Source organism: Zalophus californianus, chromosome 1 (assembly GCF_009762305.2).
Source record: "Zalophus californianus isolate mZalCal1 chromosome 1, mZalCal1.pri.v2, whole genome shotgun sequence".
Taxonomy (NCBI): domain Eukaryota; kingdom Metazoa; phylum Chordata; class Mammalia; order Carnivora; family Otariidae; genus Zalophus; species Zalophus californianus.
This window is the reverse complement of record NC_045595.1, coordinates 131,490,378-131,501,293: the sequence shown is the minus strand read 5'-3', so window position 1 is coordinate 131,501,293 and position 10,916 is coordinate 131,490,378. Positions and strand designations below refer to the sequence as shown.

Genomic DNA, 10,916 nt, shown 5'->3' with positions numbered 1-10,916 from the left:
AGGGGTACAATATAGTGATTCAGCACTTCCGTACAACACCCAGTGCTCATCACAGCAAGTGCACTCCTTAATCCCCATCATCTATTTCACTCATCCTTTCACGCACCTCCCCAGTTTGTTCTCTATAGTTAACCTCTCTTTTTTTTTGGGTTTTTAGTTTACCTTTCTTTTTTTCCCTCCTTTGCTCATTTGTTTTGTTTCTTAAATTCCACATATGAGTGAAATCATATGGTATTTGTCTTTCTCTGACTTATTTCACTTAGCATTATGCTCTCTAGCTCCATCTATGTCATTACAAATTACAAGATTTCATTCTTTTTTATGGCTGAGTAATATTCCATTATAGATATTTTATATATATAAAAATAAATAAATATAAATATATACCACTTTTCCTTTATCCATTCATCAATAGATGGACACTTGAGCTGTTTTCATAATTTGGCTATTGTAGATAATGCTGCTATAAACATCAGGGTGCATGTATCACTTTGAATTAGTATGTTTGTGTTATTTGGATAAATACCCAGTAGTGTGATTGCTGGATCATAGGGTGGTTCTATTTTTAACTTTTTAAGGAACCTCCATATTGTTTTCAATAGTGGCTGTGCTGGTTAGCATTCCCACCAGTGGTGCAAGAGGGTTCCCTTTTCTCCACATCCTTGCCAGCACCTGTTGTTTCTTGTGTTGTTGATTTTAGCTATTCTGAGAGGTGTGAAGTGATACCTCATTGTAGTTTTAATTTGTGTTTCTCTGCTGATAAATGATGTTGAGCATCTTGTCATGTGTCTGTTGGCCTTGTGTATGTCTTCTTTGGAAAAATGTCTATTCATGTCTTCTGCCTATTTGTTTTTTGGATGTTGAGGGCATTTTTGTTTTAAGTAGGCTCCACACCCAGCGTGGAACCCCATGTGGGGCTTGAACTCACAACCCTGAGATCAAGACCTGAGCTGATATCAAAAGTCAGATGCTTAACCCAACTGAGACACTCAGGTGCCTCTTGGGTGTTGAGTTTTTAAGTTCCCTTGCCTCCATATATCTAGTGAGAAGTTGCTATGGCCAAGGTCAAAGAAGTTCCTATCTGTGTTCTCCTCTAGGATTTTGATGGTTTCCCACCTCACATTTAGGTCTTTCATCCATTTTGAATGTATTTTTGTGTAGAGTATAAGAAAGTGGTCCAGTTTCTTTCTTTTGCATGTTGCTGTCCAGTTTTCCCAATACCAGTTGTAGAAGAGATTATCTTTTTCCCATCAGATATTCTTTCCAGCTTTTTTGGAGATTAATTGACTAATTGTGGGTTCATTTCTGGGTTTTCTATTCTCTTCTATTGATCTATGTGTCTATTTTTGTGCCAGTACCATAGTTTTGACTACTACAGCTTTGTAATATAACCTGAAGTCTGGAATTGTTATGCCTTCTGCTTTGCTTTTTCAAGTTTGTTTTTGGCTATTCTGGGTCTTTCGTGGTTCCATACAAATTTTAGGATTATTTGTTCTACCTCTGAAAAATCCTGTTGGTTTTTTTTTTTTTTTTTTTTTTAGTTTTTAAGTTTTATTTTATTTTATTATGTTATGTTAGCCACCATACAGTACATCATTAGTTTTTGATGTAGTGTTCCATGATTCATTATTTTTCACATAATACCCAGTGGAGATTGCATTGGTGTGTAGATTACTTTGGGTAATACAGACATTTTAACAATATTTGTTCTTCCAGTCCATGAGTGTGGAATGTCTTTTCTTTGTGTCCTCTTCAATTTCTTTCATCAGTGTTTTATAGTTTTCAGAGTATAGGTCTTCCATCTCTTTGTTTAGGTTTATTCTGAGGTATCTGATTATTTTTGGTGCAGTTGTAAGTGGGATTGATTCTTTAATTTCTCTTTCTGCTGCTTTCTTACTGGTATATAGAAATGCAACAGATTTCTGTATGTTGATTTTGTATCCTGCGACTTTACTGAATCTGTTTATCAGTTCTAGCAGTTTTTAGGTGGAGTCTTTAGGGTTTTCTGTATATAGTATCATGTCTCCTGCAAACAGTGAAAGTTTTATTTCTTCCTTACTAATTTGGATGCCTTTTATTTCTTTTTGTTGTCTGATTGCTGTGGCTAGGGCTGCTAGTACTTTGTTGAATAGAAGTGGTGAGTGGACATCCCTGCCTTGTTCCTGACCATTGAAGAAAAGCTCGTTTTTCTTCATTTAAGATGATGTTAGCTATGGGTGTTTCACATATGGCCTTTATTATGCTGAGGTATTTTCTCTCTAAACCTACTTTGTTGAGGGTTTTCATCATGGATAGACATTGTACTTTGTCAAATGCTTTTTATGTATCTGTTGAAATGATCCTATGGTTTTTATCCTTTCTCTTATTGATGTGATGTATCATATTAATTAATTTGCAAATATTGAACCACTCTTGCATCCTGGGAATAAATCCCACTTGATCATGGTGAATGATTTTTAAAATATATTGTTGGATTTGGTTTGCTAGTATTTTGTTGAGGATTTCTGTGTATATGTTTATCAGAGATATTGGTCTGTAGTTCTCTTTTTCTGTAGTGCTTTTATCAGGTTTTGGTATCAGGGTAAAGCTGGCCTCATAGAATGAATTTGGAAGTTTTCCTTCTTTTTCTGTTTTTTGGAATAGTTTGAGAAGAGTAGGTATTAATTCTTCTTTATGTTTGGTAGAATTCACCTTTTAAGCCATCTGGTCCTGGAGTTTTATTTGTTGGGAGTTTTCTGATTCAATTTCTTGCTGATTATTGAGGTGTTCAAATTTTTTATTTCTTCCTGTTTCAGTTTTGGGAATTTATGTTCCCAGAAATGTATCCATTTCTTCTAGGTTGTCCAATTTGTTGGCATATTGTTTTTCATATATTCTCTTATAATTGTTTGTATTTCTGTGGTGTTGGTTTTAATTTCTCCTCTATCATTTGTGATTTTACTTATTTAGGTCCTTTCTCTTTTCTTTTTGATACTGACTAGAAGCTGATCAATTTTATTAATTTTTTTTCAAAAAACCAACTTCTGTCTTCATTGATATGTCCTGTTGTGTTTTTAGTTTCCATATCATTTATTTCTGCTCTAATCTTTATTATTTCCTTCCTTCTACTGGCTTTGGGCTTTGTTGTCCTTTTTTTTTTTTTTTTTGGCTCCTTTAGGTGTAAGGTTAAGTTGTTTATTTGAGATTTTTCCAGCTCCTTGTGGTAGGCATGTATTGCTATATACTTCCCTCTTATGACTGCTTTTGCTGCATCCCAAAGGTTTTGAACTGTCCTTTTTTCATTTTCATTTGTGTATATGTATTTTTTTATTTCTTCTTTAATTTCCTGGTTGACCCATTCATTGCTTAATAGCATAGTATTTAACCTCTGTGTATTTGTGGTCTTTTCAGATTTTTTCTTGTGGTTGACTTCTAGTTTCATAGCGTTGTGGTCAGAAAAGATGTATGATACGATTTCAGTCTTCTTTAATTTTTTGAGGCCTGTTTTGTGGCCTAATATGTGATCTATTCTGGAGAATATTCCACGTGCACCTGAAAAGAATGTGTAGTCTGCTGTTTTAGGATAGAATGTTTCTAATATATCTGTTAAGTCCATCTGGTCCAATGTGTCCTTCCAAGCCATTGTTTCCTTGTTGATTTTCTGTTTAGATGATCTGTCCATTATTGTAAGTGGGGTGTTAAAGTCCCCTACTATTATTGTATAATTATTGATTAGTTCCTTTGTTTGTTATTAATTGTTTTATGTATTTGGGAACTCCCATGTTGGGTGTCTAAGTACTTATAATTGTTATGTCTTCTTGTTGGATTGTCCCCTTGAATATTATATAGCATCCTTCTTTGTCTTGTTATAATCTTTGTTTTAAAGTCTAGTTTGTCTGACATAAGTATTGCTACTCTGGCTTTCTGCTGACATCCATTTAAATGATAAATGTTTCTCTATCCCCTCACTTTCAATCTGTGGGTGTTTTTAGATCTAAAATGAGTCTCTTGTAGGCAGCATATAGATGAGTCTGTGTTTTTTTTTTTAATCCATTCTGATACTCTGTGTATTTTGATTGGAGCATTTAGTCCATGTACATTCAAAGTAATTAGTGATAGATATGTATTTATTGCCATTTTATTACTTGTTTTGTGGTTGTTCCTGGAGATTTTCTCTGATCCTTTTTTGTCTTTCTCCCTTTCATGTTTTGCTGATTTTCCTTAGTGATATATTTGCATTTCTTTCTCCTTATTCTGTGCATGTTTATTAGTGGTTTTTGATAATGGTTACCATTAGGTTTGTATATAACCTTTTATGTACATAGCAGTCTGTATTAAGTTGATGGTCATTTAAGTTTGAACCCATTCTTTTCTCCTGTCCTCCCCGCATTTTAGGCATATGTTATTATATTTTACTTGTATTTTTTTGTGAGTTACTTGAGTAATTTTTTACAGAAATACTCATTTTTGCTACTTTTGTGTTTCCTACCTTTATACTCTCACTTTTGGTCTCTCCTTTGTACTCAAAAAGTCCCCTTTAATATTTCTTGCAGAGCTCCTTTTGTGGTCATAAACTCCTTTAGGTTTTGTTTGTCTGGGAAACTCTACCTCTCCTTCTATTCTGAATGATGGCTTTGCTGAATAGAGTATTCTAGGCCGCAGATTTTTCCCATTCAGCACTTTGAGTATATCATGTCACTCCCATCTGGCTTACCAAGTTTCTGTTGAAAAATCTCCCATTACTCTTTTTTTTTTAATTAATTAATTTTTTTGATGTAGTGTTCCATGATTCCTTGTTTGCATATAACACCCAGTGCTCCATTCAATACGTGCCTTCTTTAATACCCATCACCAGGCTAACCCATCCCCCCACCCCCTCCCCTCTAGAACCCTCAGTTTGTTTCTTAGAGTCCACAGTCTCTCATGGTTTGTCTCCCCTCTGACTTCCCCCCCTTCATTTTTCCCTTCCTACTATCTTCTTCTTTTTCTTCTTTTTTTTTAACATATAATGTATTATTTATTTCAGAGGTACAGGTCTGTGATTCATCAGTCTTACACAATTCACAGCACTCACCATAGCACAAACCCTCCCCAATGTCTATTACCCAGCAACCCCATCCCTCCCACCCCCCACCATTCCAGCAACCCTGTTTCCTGAGATTAAGAATTCCTCATATCAGTGAGATCATATGATATATGTCTTTCTCTGACTGACTTATTTCGCTTAGCATAATACCCTCTAGTTCCATCCATGTCGTTGCAAATGGCAAGAATTTTTTTGATGGCTGCATAATATTCCATTGTGTGTGTGTGTGTGTGTGTGTGTGTGTGTGTGTGTGTATCACATCTTCTTTATCCATTCATCTGGTGATGGACATCTTGGCTCTTTCCATAGTTTGGCTATTGTGGTATTGTGGACATTGCTGCTATAAACATTGGGGTGCACGTACCCCTTTGGATCACTACATTTGTATTTTTGGGGTAAATACCCAGTAGTGCAATTGCTGGGTCATAGGGTAGCTCTATTTTTAACACTATTCTCCACACGTCCTACCTTCCAGAAAGTGGTCGCTTTTCTGTTCAGAGAGTTGCTGCTATTCTTTTCTTTGTTCTCCTGTTGAGTTCATAGGTGTTCAGAATGTTTTGATACCTATCTAGCTGAATTCCTGGGACCAGACAAAATTTAGGTCTCCTACTCCTCTGCCATCTTGCTCCTCCTCCAATTTACTCCTCTTTTTATAAATATGTTCACGGTGCACAACAGCCCTGAGAGGAGCTGGGGTGCAGCAGTGACCATGAGGGACCCGGTCCCCACCCTCCTCTCCTGTTACTCTTATGGGTTTTCCCCTGTAAGTTTAAGACTTCTTTTGTCTTGCTACTTTTAAGAATTTTTCTTTATCACTATATCTTACAAATTTAATTATAATATGTCTTGGTGGGAGTTCTCTGTGCCTCCTGGATCTGGATGTCGGGATCCTTCCCCAAGTTAGGGAAGTTTTCAGCTATTATTTCTTTAAATAAAATTTCTATCCCTTTTTTTCTCTTGTCTACTTCTGGGACTCCTATAATTTGAATGTTATTACATTTGATGGAATCGCTGAGTTCTCTAAGTCTGTTCTCATTTTGCATATTTCTTCTTTCTCTCTTTTGTTCAGCTTTATTGCTTTCCATTACTTTGTCTTGTAGATCATTAATTTCTTCCTCTGCTTCTTCCAGCCTGCTGTTCATTGCATCAAGCATATTTATAATCTTGTTTTTTGCACTCTTCATCTCTGATTGATTTTTAAAATTTTTAAAGATTTTGTTTATTTATTTTAGAGAGAGAAACAGAAAGCATATGAGTTGGGGGAGGGGCAAAAGGAGAGGGAGAGGATCTCAATCTGATCGATTCCTTTTTAACTCTTATCTCTGTTATTAGGGTCTCACTGCTGTATTCCATTATTTCCTCGAGTCCAGTGAGTATCCTTATAATTGTTTCTTTAAATTTTTCATCAGGCATGTTACTTATATCTATTTCACTTAGATCTCTGGCCATGGCCTTATCTTGTTCTTTCATTTGGGATAAATTCCTCTATCTTGGCATTTTGTCTAAGTCTTGGCCTGCTTCTCTGTGTCAGATAAGCCAGTTTTGTCTCCTATTCCTTAAAGTAATGGCCTTATAAAGAAGAGGTCATGTAGTATTCAGGGCCTGGTGCTTCAGGGACTGTTTTCAGTGTGTGCTGCATCACTCTGCTATTGTGTTCTGGGTGCTCTATCCCTCAGGTCAGTCATCTGCAGAGGTTTTTCTTGCCTGCTGTGAGCAGTGTTCGTCCCTGGCCTGAATGTGGTGAGTTTTAACTAGGTGTGCTCTGGTCTGCTTGTGAAATGAGACCTGTCACCACCTCCCCTGAAACTGAGGCCCTGAAAAACTCTCTGGTCAGGAGATGTGGTGTGGGCAGGGGTTTGTACTGGTCCTCCTCAGGGGGAGGCCTGCCATACTGGGACTGAGGTAAATGGGAGGGAAGTTCCACCAGAACACAGCGGGGTGGGGCTTAATGTAAGCAAGTTAGGTAGCCAGTCTCCATGCTGTGCTGTTTCACACAGGTGGTTCTGTGTTTATGCTGAGGAATGGGGCAGGGAAATGGCACCAGCCAGCCCCTCTGTTCTCAGAGAGGTGTCTCAATGAATGCTGCTTCTCAGGGACATGCTCTGAGAAGAGCAAATAATCTCTCCATTGTGTGTCCCAGGTGCTCTTTAGATTTCTGTTTCCATGCTATCTGCCATGGGTTGTTTGCTTGCCTTCTCTCCAAGAGCAGTGTAGTGCCCTCTGGGCTCTATCCTAGCCAAACCTTCTGACCCTTAAAACTCTAGGCTTTAAGCCCAGCTGGCTGCAAGAACTCAGGAAATTTAGTCCCTCTCATTTTCCAAGCCAATGGCTATGGGGAAACATTCTCCTTGTGTGTTCCCCTGTGTGCTTTTCTCTCTCTTGCCCTTCTCCATGCCCATGGCTCCCTCCCTTACATAGTAGCCAGGATCCATTTCCCCCCTACACCACATCTCCATGCTTCCTACCTTCTTCTGTTCTTCCCTCCCTTTAGTTGTGAAGTTTGTTCTGCCAGTCTTCAGGTCAATTTCTGGGGTATTTAGGGTGATTTAATAGTTATCTAGTTGTATTCATGGGATGAGGTGAGCCTAGGCTTCTACTACTCCACTGCCATCTTCCTGTCCCAACTCCTTCTCATTTAGAAGTTACAAATCCATAGCCTCAAACCAAGATTGTAAAATAATCTTCATTTTCTCCCAAAACATCAGCCTTGAAGAATAATTCTTAGACAACCATTGTTAAACATACAATGCCGTGCATTTCTATGTTATAGAAAGATTTTCTACCTTTATCCATTTTTGTATTCCTATTTAACTAGGGTCATCTTTCCAAAAACAAACTTAAGCTAAACATACAAAAAATAGTGGTTTAAAACACAAGTCTATAAAGTGTTCTGAGATTATTTTACTTCAATATACTTGGGAACCAAGATCTATCCTGAAAATGAAAAAATACCTAGTTTAAAATATTCTTATAGGCATAAACCAAATTCTTATATTTCTACCTGGTTTGTTTTACAATGAAGTTTCAGAAATACTTTGACTATTGTTTCACCAATGGAAATGTTCTGTTTGCATTTCAAAGCAATGAAATTCTGAAGATTAATGTGAATCCAGTTGGCTCTCTTTTGTACATTCATAGAGGTTCAAAGGCTAGAATTTGTTATCTGCAAACAGAGAGATTTAAGCCACACATTAAAAAAAAGTTACTTAAGAGTTCAAGGTCTTGTCTTGTAAGTAACATTGCACTTAGAGTTTCATAACTTTTTAAATACTTTACTTGAAACCAACCTTTTTTTAGAGTGTTCCTTCTGAGAAGATCAGTAAAAGTACAGCATTGTCCCACTCTCACCTCTTAAGACCTTTGCATTCATCCAGTTTTTCTTCTTTTTTACTCTTTTTTATTGCTGACAGTTTTCAGAGATTTCTCCTACATTCCTGTGAAGTTAAGTTTCTTGTCAAAGAGGCATGTCATCTTCTTTTTTTTATTGTGAAAAAATCTTTATTTTAAGAAAAAAATTTAATTAACAAAAAAATTTAACAAGTTTCACTTAGCAAAATACACCCAAAAGGAAATTACAGTACAAAGAAAGTTTTAAGTCAAGGCCTCACCAATTCCTACAGTATTAGTAATGTGTCTCAATTTTCAAAACTAACTTATTTTTAAAAGCTTAAACTGAACCTAAAAGATTTTAAATGAAAATAAACTAGAATGAACAAACATGAGAAATGTTCCTCTTTGAATCAGGGATCTAGCACCTTGAGTTTTCCAAAAAAGCATGTCTCCCCAATGTGTTCATGGTGATGTGGTGTAAAAGATCCATTTAATGTACTTAAAACTACTTTAACTCAGATAACATCACTCTGAAGTACACTACCAAAATGTTAATTGAGAAAAGCTGAAAATAGTTTTAGTTTACTCAATATCACATGCTAGAAGAAAGTTTGCATGAGAAAACGCTGAAGAGGTAATTTTTTAATCCAGATTTCACAAACTCATGGTGCAAAATGGGTCCCACAGCTTCCTCTAGAGTAATAATTGCTTTTCACTGCTTGTTGGCTGCCTGTGAAAATGAGTGCAGTAACTCAAATGCTCCTGCAAAACTAGTCATATCCACCCATGCTGTTCTGGCCTCCATAGCCAGCCCCGTAACAGCCGCTCACAGACTGGCTCTCAAGGCCACTGTAAGTGGACTGGGCTGACGCCCCCATGCCTTGCATCATCTGGCTGCTCTATGCCCCATTGCTGGTCCCAGTTGTGGAATTCAGGAAACGTTCTATGTATCTGTGTTGCATGTTGGCCCGGTCTTTGGACATAGCTGCCACAGCTTCTTCATGAGTGGCAAACTTGACATTGGCTTCGCCCGTCACTCTTCCATCAGGGCCAATCTCAATATGGACTCTCACAGGGTTGAGTGGAAAGAAGAAGTTGTAAATGTCGCTCTCTGTGGCTGTGTATGGCAGCCCTCTCATGTGGACGCAGTGTCCAGTGGTACTCTGGACAGTGAACTCGCCGTCTCCGTATCTGTGGTCGTACATGCCCGAGAGACAGTAACTGAGGTCTCTCCCGAACAGATCAGTGGTGAAGCCGTAGCCATCGCTGAGGCCGCTGTACTCCTCATAGCCCCCATAGCCTGCACTATATGCACCAGACCTCATCCTCTCCAGGCCCGCTTGCTTGACAATGCCAGTATACCTCCTGGCTGTGTCTGGGCGGTCATAGGGCCCCAGCTGCTGTACAGACATGAATTTCAGAGGGGGATCTGAGTATGACCTAACTTCTTCCTGACTGCTCTTGAACATTTCAATATGCCTGTGCCCTGTTCTCTCCTTGTGCTTCCCTAGGGCCTTCTCAGCTAACTCCTGGGAGGCAAACTGCACAAAGGCTTCCCCTGTAATCTTGCCCTCGGGGTCCACAGGCAATGTGATCCCATTTGGCACAATTTCCAATCCTGAGAAGAACTGAACAATTTCTTCCTTGGTGCATCCAAATGGGAGTCCTCGAAGCCGCAGGAAGCCATCATTGGCAGTGTCGGCACTGTTTGGACGGCTGTGCTTCAACACCCAATCCATCTCGGTTCTGTGGGATTTGAACACCTCAATGTACCGATATCTCATGCTTTCCCTATCTTTTTTAAGGGCCATTTTTACATCATCTTCTGATTCAAGTTCAACAAAAGCCTCACCACTCTGCCTGCCTTCTCTAGTGTAGATGAAATGAATGCCTGCAGCCCCATCATGAATTGTGCAGAAAGGAAATTCTGCACATCCTCAACAGAGCAGGACCAGGGCAGGCCACGGAGCTTGACCACAAAGCCTTCACCTCCCTCGGGGCCCAGCATCATGGACACTTGAGAGGACAGATGCAAACAAGCTTGGGTGCAGCTTTTTGTGGCTTAAAGAACAACCTGGTGCGGGGGAAGCCCACAGTCGGAGACATTCCTAGTAGGTAATGAACTGTCCACTGAGGGGAGCAGGACTGATTTCTATTTTTATCAAACAAGCACAGTTTACAGCCAAAGGACCCCTAATTCCACCCGATGCTTAAAAACGCAGAGGGCTCCGGGGAAAGTCCAGGTGCGTCTCCTTTTGTTATTAACCACGACGGGTCTGGAGTCCAGAAGGCCGGCGTGTGGGGCTGTGTCCCGGAGGCAGAGGCCGCATGACTGAGGGTGGTGGGCCGGACGTGGGTCATGGGGTGTAAAGCGAGGCATTTCACCTTCTGAGGTGTCTCATCCTTTTTAGCTACCCCCTCATCTTTGATGTCCTTGAGTTCAGATACAAGGTCTAGATCAGCTGCTAGAGATTCTGATCATCATCTTTGACTTACCATCCTGGGATCATAAGAGTACCAA

The 10,916-nt window shown here is 39.0% G+C and overlaps 1 pseudogene; it reads right to left on the bottom strand.

The window, feature by feature from the left end:
- Positions 1 to 8,621: 8,621 nt before the first annotated feature.
- On the bottom strand, positions 8,622 to 10,467 carry LOC113915938 (annotated as a pseudogene).
- Positions 10,468 to 10,916: the final 449 nt, after the last annotated feature.